At 44.2% G+C, this 9,356-nt stretch overlaps 1 protein-coding gene across 1 annotated transcript in view; it reads left to right on the top strand.

The window, feature by feature from the left end:
• Window positions 1-9,356, top strand: part of LOC108412282 (cadherin-7-like) — a 264,252-nt gene that overhangs the window by 32,482 nt on the left and 222,414 nt on the right. The gene's annotated exons all lie outside the window — the stretch shown is intronic.

Genomic DNA, 9,356 nt, shown 5'->3' with positions numbered 1-9,356 from the left:
CTGTTTATCAGGGTTGCCCCCTGCTGTTTATCAGAGCTCCCCCTGCTGTTTATCAGAGTCGCCCCCTGCTGTTTATCAGAGTTGCCCCTGCTGTTTATCAGGGTTGCCCCTGCTGTTTATCAGAGCGTCCGTCTCTCCAGTTTCAGTCCCCATTTCCCAAATGCTTTAGCCGAGCGCGCTAACGTTCCTCCTCCTAATAAACAGACACACGTTCAGCTCCGCATCCTCATTATTCACCACCATCACTGTAATATTTCATCATCAACATTAACACAGGAAGGTGATCAGAGGGGCGGTGGAGTTCGAGTCGGCGGCGCCTGAGTGTTTAAAACGCAGAGTTAGAAAAGGACGACTGACTTCTGAGCCCTCCTGCTGCCCACTTCAGACCAGCTGCCCACGCCCCAGGTGCCACCACCTGCCTTGGACGAGCTGCCCACCCTACACTGATGTTCTCATAGGCTCCTAGTTATTCCTAATACCAATATTACTGCTATTAATATTAGTAGTATAATAACTCTGTAGGTAGTCTGACCAGAGGAGCACGGGTCCCCCCTGGTGAGCCTGGTTCCTCCCAAGGTTTCTTCCTCAGTTCTGAGGGAGGTTCTCCTTGCCACTGTTGCCCCTGGCTTGCCCACCGGGGGGTTTCTGTACATCCTTACAGTCCTGTTAAAACTTTGTCTTTTCCGGAATTCTGTAAAGCTGCTTTGTGACAACATCCGTTGTAAAAAGCGCTACAAATAAATTTAATTTGATTTGAAGAGAAAAGCATCTCCCAGTGAAAGCCGCGTTTTACAGTAGAAATAAATGGAGCTCATTATGCTGGTAGTGAACTACGCTGCCTGACTCAGCCGCCTCAGAACCAGAGAAACGGGCCTTAAACAGAAGGCAGGACCCTGCTGGGGTTCATCCTGAAGAGGTTTAGTCTAGTCAGGATGTTTGTGTGTGTTGTTTTCTGATCTGGAGTTAATGATGAGATCATGAAGGGAGGAGCTGATATTCTGGAATAGATACTGAACTAAACTAAAGTCCATACTGACGTCATCATGGAGACCAAACGGGTCAGATTTCACAGTTAAGAAGTTTCTGTAATACGGCTCCAGAACAGCATCAGGATACGTTCAGTCTCCTCAGATGAAACTGAGAGAAAAGTGGAGGAATGAAGAAAGGAATGAGTGATAAGCATTGAGAAACTGAATAGGTGATGATGATGGAGCTGATGTCCTTCTTTCTGTTGTCTACAGTCTGTTGAATTGAGCTGATAGCCATTAATAATGAATTATTTCTTTAATTATTAAAAAACTTGGCCATTCCAAACAAAATCTGACAATAATTGAAGCTGACAAGTCAATTCTTCTCAGTCTGATAGTGATTCACCAGAATTGTATCTGATGTAGTCACATCTCTGACGTCTGTGGCTTAAACTGAACTCATTATTAACTCAATTAATTCAACACAAATCAGACACAGAGAGCAAGAGAAGAAAGAATGACAGACGCTGAGAAAGAGAGCAGATGGTAGTTACTGGTAACTGAGGGTTAATTAGTAATAGGTAACAATTAATACTTGATTATTGATTTAATAGAATAGAGAACAAAACAAACAAAAACAATCGGACAGAATAGAGCAAAAAACAGAATAGAATAGAACAAAATAGAATAGAACAGAATAGAACAACATAGAATGGAATAGAACACAATAGAACAGATGAGAATAGAACAGAATAGAAAACAATAGAACAAAAGAGAAGTGAACAGAAGAGAATCATACAGAAGAGAATAGAATGGAACAAGATGGAATAGAGCAGAAGATAAGAAAATAGAACAGAATAGAATTGAAAAAGACAGAATAGGACAGAAGCTGAGGCAGAAGCTGAGGCAGAAGCTGAAGCAGAAGCTGAGGCAGAAGCTGAGGAAGAAGCTGAGGCAGAAGCTGAGGGGTGTGAGGTGAATTCTGGGGCAGCTGCTCTGATTGTACTGCTGTCTTGTCAGTTTGTGTCAAACACTGTTTTGCTTGTGATGGTTTAGAGAGAGAAAACGGGGAAAGAGGAGTGGTCAGCTGTCAGCAATCCGCTGAAAGACGTCAGGAAGGCTTGGTAAGCTCTGAACTGTTAAAACCGGGGGCAGTTGTGGGCTGGAGGTCAGGGAGCCAGCCCTGTGACCGGAATGTTGCCAGTTCGATCCCCTTTCTGACAGTCCATGACTGACGTGCCCTTGAGCAAGGCACTTAATCCCCAATTGCTCCCGGGTGCTGTGGATAGGGCTGCCCACTGCTCCGGGCAAGTGTGCTCACTGCCCCCTAGTGTGTGTGTGTGTGTGTTCACTAGTGTGCATGTCTGTGGGTGTTTCACTGCACAGATGGGTTAAATGCAGAGGTCTAATTTCACAGCGTGCAGACACAGAGACACATGGTGGTAAATTCTATTCTGTTTTATTTTAAAATTAAAATAGCAGCTGGGCAACTCTCTGGTTTGGTGAGAGAGAGGGGGGGGGGGGTGGGGGGGGGGGGGGGAGAGCGAGAGAGAGTGAGAGAGACACAGAGAGACAGGTAGGGAGAGAGAGACAGATGGAAAGAGAGACAGGTAGAGAGACAGAGGGAGTCAGAGATGAGGAGAGAGAGGGAGACTGAGAGAAAGAGACTGAGAGAGAGAGAGACAGAGATGGGGAGAGGGAGACAGAGAGAGAGACAGAGATGGGAGCGAGAGAGAGAGAGACAGAGATGGGAGAGAGAGAGAGAGAGACAGAGATGAGAGAGAGAGAGAGAGACAGAGATGAGAGAGAGAGAGAGAGAGAGAGAGACAGAGATGGGAGAGAGAGAGAGAGAGAGAGAGACAGAGATGGGAGAGAGAGAGAGAGAGAGAGACAGAGATGGGAGAGAGAGAGAGATAGAGATGGGAGAGAGAGAGAGAGAGAGAGATGGGAGAGAGAGAGAGAGAGAGAGAGACAGAGATGGGAGAGAGAGAGACAGAGATGTGAGAGAGAGAGAGAGAGAGAGAGAGAGAGAGAGAGAGAGAGAGAGAGAGAGAGATGGGGACAGAGAGAGAGAGAGACAGAGATGGGAGAGAGAGAGAGAGAGACAGAGATGCGAGAGAGAGAGAGAGAGAGAGAGACAGAGATGCGAGAGAGAGAGAGAGATGGGGACAGAGAGAGAGAGAGAGAGACAGAGATGGGAGAGAGAGAGAGAGAGAGAGAGAGAGAGAGAGAGAGAGAGAGAGAGAGACCGAGATGCGAGAGAGAGAGAGAGACAGAGATGGGAGAGAGAGACAGAGAGAGAGAGAGAGAGAGAGAGAGAGAGAGAGAGAGACAGAGATGCGAGAGAGAGAGAGAGATGGGGACAGAGAGAGAGAGAGAGAGACAGAGATGGGAGAGAGAGAGAGAGAGAGAGAGAGAGAGAGACCGAGATGCGAGAGAGAGAGAGAGACAGAGATGGGAGAGAGAGACAGAGAGAGAGAGAGAGAGAGAGAGAGAGACAGAGAGAGACAGAGATGGGGAGAGAGAGAGAGAGAGAGAGAGAGAGACAGAGATGCGAGAGAGAGAGAGAGAGACAGAGAGAGAGATGGGGACAGAGAGAGAGAGAGAGAGAGAGATGAGAGAGAGAGAGAGAGAGAGAGAGACAGAGATGCGAGAGAGAGAGAGACAGAGATGCGAGAGAGAGACAGAGATGGGAGAGAGAGACAGAGAGAGAGAGAGAGAGAGAGAGAGAGAGAGAGACAGAGATGCGAGAGAGAGAGAGAGAGAGAGAGAGAGAGAGAGAGACAGAGATGCGAGAGAGAGAGAGAGACAGAAATGCGAGAGAGAGAGAGAGAGAGAGAGAGAGAGAGACAGAAATGCGAGAGAGAGAGAGATGGGGACAGAGAGAGAGAGAGAGAGAGAGACAGAGATGCGAGAGAGAGAGAGAGAGAGAGAGAGACCGAGATGCGAGAGAGAGAGAGAGATGGGGACAGAGAGAGAGAGAGAGAGAGACCGTCATGTTGCTGACAGCTCAGATTTATTTTTAATGCAGTGGACGATGGTGACACAGATCATGTGGCTTGTAGTTTTTCTTTGTGGAACTGTGAGGGTTTTGGGGGAGGGGGTAGGGAGGGGGGAGGGGTTTGTGGCATGGCTAATGACCTTGTCGAGGTAAACACCCCCGAACCCCCCCAGCATTCTGCACAAAGGCACCAACAAACCCCAATTGATATTCCAAACAGCCCCGTCCCCTTGCCCTTTCCTCACAACTCACACATAGGTGTGCGAGAGTGTATGCGAAAGTATGTGTGAGAGTGAGTGTGAGAGTGAGTGTGAGAGTGAGTGTGTGAGAATGGCAGAAAGTGAGTGTGTGTGAGAATGTGAGTGTGACTGGGTGTGTGAGAGTGCGTAGGAGCGTGTGAGAGTGGTAGAAAGTGAGTATGAGAGAGAGTGAGTGAGAATGTGTGTGTGAATATGTGAGTGAGAGTGTGTGAGAGTGTCATAAAGGGGGTGTGTGAGAGTAGCAGAAAGTGAGTGCGGAAGAGTGTGTGTGTGAGTGAGAGGCAGAGAGTGAGTGTGTGAGAGTAGCAGTGAGTTAGTGTGTGTGTGTGTTGCTTGGTTTCTCAGGTCAGGGATACACTCTGAGTTTTTGAAGGTAATGTAGTTTGTGTTTTAGTACAGAATGAAAATCAGTGGAGAGACTTTAAAAACTTCTAACCTGCATAAACACATAAACGCATAAACGCATAAACACATAAACACATAAACGCATAAACACATAAACGCATAAACGCATAAATGAAAATCTATATATAATATAAGTTTAAATGCAGGACATAAACAACATGACAGGTTAAACTTTTCCCATGGTTTAAAAATGTCATCTAATAACGGCGTAAAGCTTTAAAACATTCCAGACTGTTGTTCCTGCATATTAAGCATCGGTTTATTCTGGGCTTCGTTTGTTGCTTCCTGGTACTAAATTATTCAGTAATCACTCAGATATCATCTATCCTCTCATTAATATTCTGAATGTCAACTCCGTTCACTTTATAGGGTCGGAATGTGTCCTTCCCCTTTACATTAGTTTAAATGGAAGGAACACGATGCCCCTTCGTGGTGGTATACTCATCTTCACTATATTAAGCTTTAAGATGGTGTTATAACAGATATGATGGATGTTAGGTATGACCTGATATTACTTCTCACTTATGGCTCATTGAACCAAGTGGAGGAGCTCTGTAGAGTCTAACGTCTGAAACGCTGCCACATTTGTGTTTTTAAGTTGAAGAGATGTTATTATGACTTGAATTGGAGCGAACGTTGTTGTTATACGTGCAGAGTCTTTACAGTGCTTTATAATTTCGTGCTGACACTCTTCAGGAAAAATCTGGAAGAAGTGCAGAATCAAAACTTCACAATTGGACTAATTTCCTTTCTCATATTGGATTACGTCATTAGGAACAACCAATAACTGCAACTGTGACTGTCGTCTCCTCACCGTTACTACAGACACAGCCCTGCAGGAGGATCAACACCAACAACACTGACCAGAATGACCAAAAACACATCAACAGACATGTGGACGCTTTAGATTCAGTCTCCAGAAACACTACGAGGAGAAGATCAGCTGATTGGTGGATCCGTATGACCTGCACATCTCCAGAGTTCAGAACATTCCAGTGTGAGATTTTATAAAAACTAATACAAATGGCAGCAAAACTGCCAAAACTCTTAAATAATAAACAATATTAAATGAATTGGCTTTTTATTTGAATTTTCTGTTCCAACATAAGTGGAGCAGCAGTTACATTAAGGCATCATAACCGTAAAATGATTCTTACAAATAATCTGGTGAATAAGAAATTCAGCCTCATATCACAGAAACGTGTAGATCCAGTTAAACGCAGATGTTTACTGATCAGCTGACGAGCAGCTCAGCAGAGCTCTGATCAGCCGCTGGAGGTGCTGGGCTGTTGAACACGTCTCACTGGCTGATCAACCAACCCGCTCACTTCTGTACTTCACCTACTGCACTAACAAGTGCACTTCTAATGGAGCTGCACTGGTTTTGATGTGTTAGTATGTAGTTTGGGACAGAGCAGAAGTAACGTAGTGGGAAATCTCAGCCGTTTAGAATTCAGCTTTCATGTATCACTACAGCAACCAATCAAATAAAATCAAGAAATAAAACTATAAAATATAAACGAGAATATGCGTTAAATTGAGTTTTAAAAGGAGTATTTTTAACCCTAACCCTTTGTTACACCAGTTATTGTTTGACACACCATCACTGTGTCGCTGAATGAACTTCAATCAGTTTCAGAAAACTATAAATAAAGGATTTGTGCATGGTTCAGTCTATTATTTCTTATTAATTAAACCATAAATACCTTAAAGTCATAAGCATTTATAATACATAAGTACATGGACATGTTGCGTTTCAAACAGTGAACCAACATTTATCTAAATGTTAAACCTCAGATCCATTTTTTCAGATGGAAATTTGTGTTAAAAAATAATCACAAACTCTCATAAAAGTCATCTCTAACACTGACCTTCAGACATTCACACTCGCATATATACTGGCACACATATCTTCTTCTTCTTCTTCTTCTTCTTCTTCTTCTTTCGGCCTCTCTGGCTTTATCTCCAACCTGCTCTACCTTCACTGTCCCTCTGATCTGCTCATTTCTAATCTTGTCCATCCTGGTCACTCCCAACGAAAATCTCAGCATCTTCATCTCCGCCACCTCCAGCTCAGCCTCCTGTCTTTTAGACAGAGCCACAGTCTCCAAACCAGACATCATAGCAGGACGCAATGCTGTCTTTTAAACCTTCCCTTTCACTCTTGCTGCTATCCTTTTGTCACACATCAGCCCTGACACCCGTCTCCACCCACTCCATCCTGCCTGCACCCTCTTCTTCACCTCTTTTCTACACTGTCCATTGCTCTGGACGGTTGACCCAAGATATTTGAAGTCATCCACCTTTACGACCTCGACTCCTTGCATCTTCGCCTTTCCACCTGTCTCCCTCTCATTCACACACATGTATTCCATCTTGTCTCTACTGACCTTCATTCCTCTCCTCTCCACTGCAAACCTCCACCTCTCCAGATTCTCCTCCACCTGCTCTCTACTCTCACCACAGATTACAATGTCATACTGGCACACATATATGATCAAATATTAGTAACTACCTGGGAATACATAGCAATGGCCAAGCAGCACCTTAGTAACCAACTATGATACCATAGAAAGTTTAGCAACAGCTAGCAACAGCTTAGCAACCTCCTGGTATACCATAGCAATGGCCTAGCACCACCTTAGTAACCATCTGGGATACGATAGTAATGACCAAGCAACACCATAGCAACCACCTAGATACCAGAGCAATGGCCTAGTGACACCTTAGCAGCCACCTGGAATGCCATGGCAATAGTCTAGCAACATCTAAGCAACCACCTGGGATACCAGAGCAATGACCTAGTGACACCTTAGCAACCACCTGGAATGCCATGGCAATAGTCTAGCAACACCTTAGCAAGCACCTGGGATACCACAGCACTGGCCTAGCAACATCTTAGCAACCACCTAGGATATCATAGCAAAGGCTTATTAGCAGCTTAACAACCAGCTGGGATAACATAGCAACACCTTAGCAACCACCTGAAATACCATAGGAAAGGCTTATTAGCAGCTTAACAAACACATGGGATAACATAGCAACACTTTAGTAACCACCTGGGATTCCATAGCAATGGCATAGTAACACCTTCCAACCACCTGGGAAATCATAGTAATAGCCTGGTCACACCTTAGCAACCATCTGAGATGCCATAACAGTAGCCTAGCAACACCTTGGTAACCATCTGTGATACTATAGCAAAAGCCTATTAGCATCTTAACCACCAGCTAACTTAACAACACTTCAGCAGGCTCCTGGGATATCATAGCAAAAGTCTAGCAACACTTTGGCAACCACCTGGGACACCATAGCCAAGGGCTGAGCATCATCATTAGCACAGCATTATTACGGTCAGCTTCATGAGACATTTTTTCAGATGAGTTCATTCTGTGCCCTTTTAGTAACGTGTTATAACTGTGTTATATGCGTTTAACAGTCCAGATGATGATGGCCGGGTTTTTGTACACTCTGGGTTTAGTATTAGGCAGTTTTATTCATATAAATTTTATATGATAGTTGATGAAGGTGTTTAAGACCTAATTAATCAACTATTCTTAAACTATAATCACTCCATAATAGGAGTCTCATTGAGAAGTGGTGTCACGTATTCCTTATTCTCGTTATATAATTATATAATAATAATTTTACTGTGATCCAATTTATATTCTTCTTATTTTTCTGCCAGATTTTAACGTAACTAGTCCTGCAGTTTTCGAGATATCGACACAGTTCCAACTCCAGATTGTCCGGCCCGATTGTATGATGCGTACTTGTATACAGCTTTTTGATCGGATGCACGGATTCCGAGTAGGAGCCGAAAATCTGGGAATTTCCGTCCCATTGAAAATGAATGGGGAGACTGTGGGCAGCTTACAAGACATGATGTCACAATGGCCCCCTCTCTCACACAACACCTACAATCCATGCACGGAGCTCAATGTCTCACCTGCTCCCAGCTTAATATACTCAGCCTTACCAGCACACAGAATGATTTTATTAAGGTGGAACTGCTTTTAAGGTGGAACTGCACTTAAGTAACACTGACTTTTAAGGTGTAGCTTCTTTTAAGGTAGCACTGATTTTACACTGACAATGAATGGGGTGAAAAATTGCATGATAATCTACAGCACTTCTGATGAACGACACCGTTTCACATACACTAACTCAGGTCAGCCCCCAAGCACGAATTCACTGTTGCTCTGACCCATACTCATCTGTTTTTTGTTTTATTCCATCTCTCGTTTCTTCCATAGACTCAGTCAGGGCAGGTCTCTTCTATTTGTCATTTTTCCATCCCTTATTCCTCCCTTTGAGTCCCATTCATTTTGCCACTGCTCAAACTCTATTACTTCTTTGCCCGACGACCACCAAAGTGCATGTACTCCTTCAGCGCAGGTCCACAAGATCAAATCCACCGCGTTACTGACCCACACTCTTCCATTAGTTTGGTGAAAAGGCAGTAATAACTGAAGTTCTGGGCCATGATGAGAGAAACTCTTCAGAGAAGCAGCTTTGTGGTGGTTTGAGGGATGAAGGCACAGCTCTGTATGCTTTAATACCAGAGTTGCTTCTTGTAAGTCGCTCTGGATAAGAGCATCTGCTAAATGCTGTAAATGTAAATGTAAGATGCCTCTTATTAACACGTCCAGCTGTGATTCTGTGGATCCAAGGCGTGTTCGTTTACACTGAGGACGGCGCTGATTTACTCGGGTTTGTTCT

Source organism: Pygocentrus nattereri, chromosome 24, assembly GCF_015220715.1.
Source record: "Pygocentrus nattereri isolate fPygNat1 chromosome 24, fPygNat1.pri, whole genome shotgun sequence".
Classification (NCBI taxonomy): domain Eukaryota; kingdom Metazoa; phylum Chordata; class Actinopteri; order Characiformes; family Serrasalmidae; genus Pygocentrus; species Pygocentrus nattereri.
This window is presented reverse-complemented; position numbering and strand designations above follow the sequence as displayed.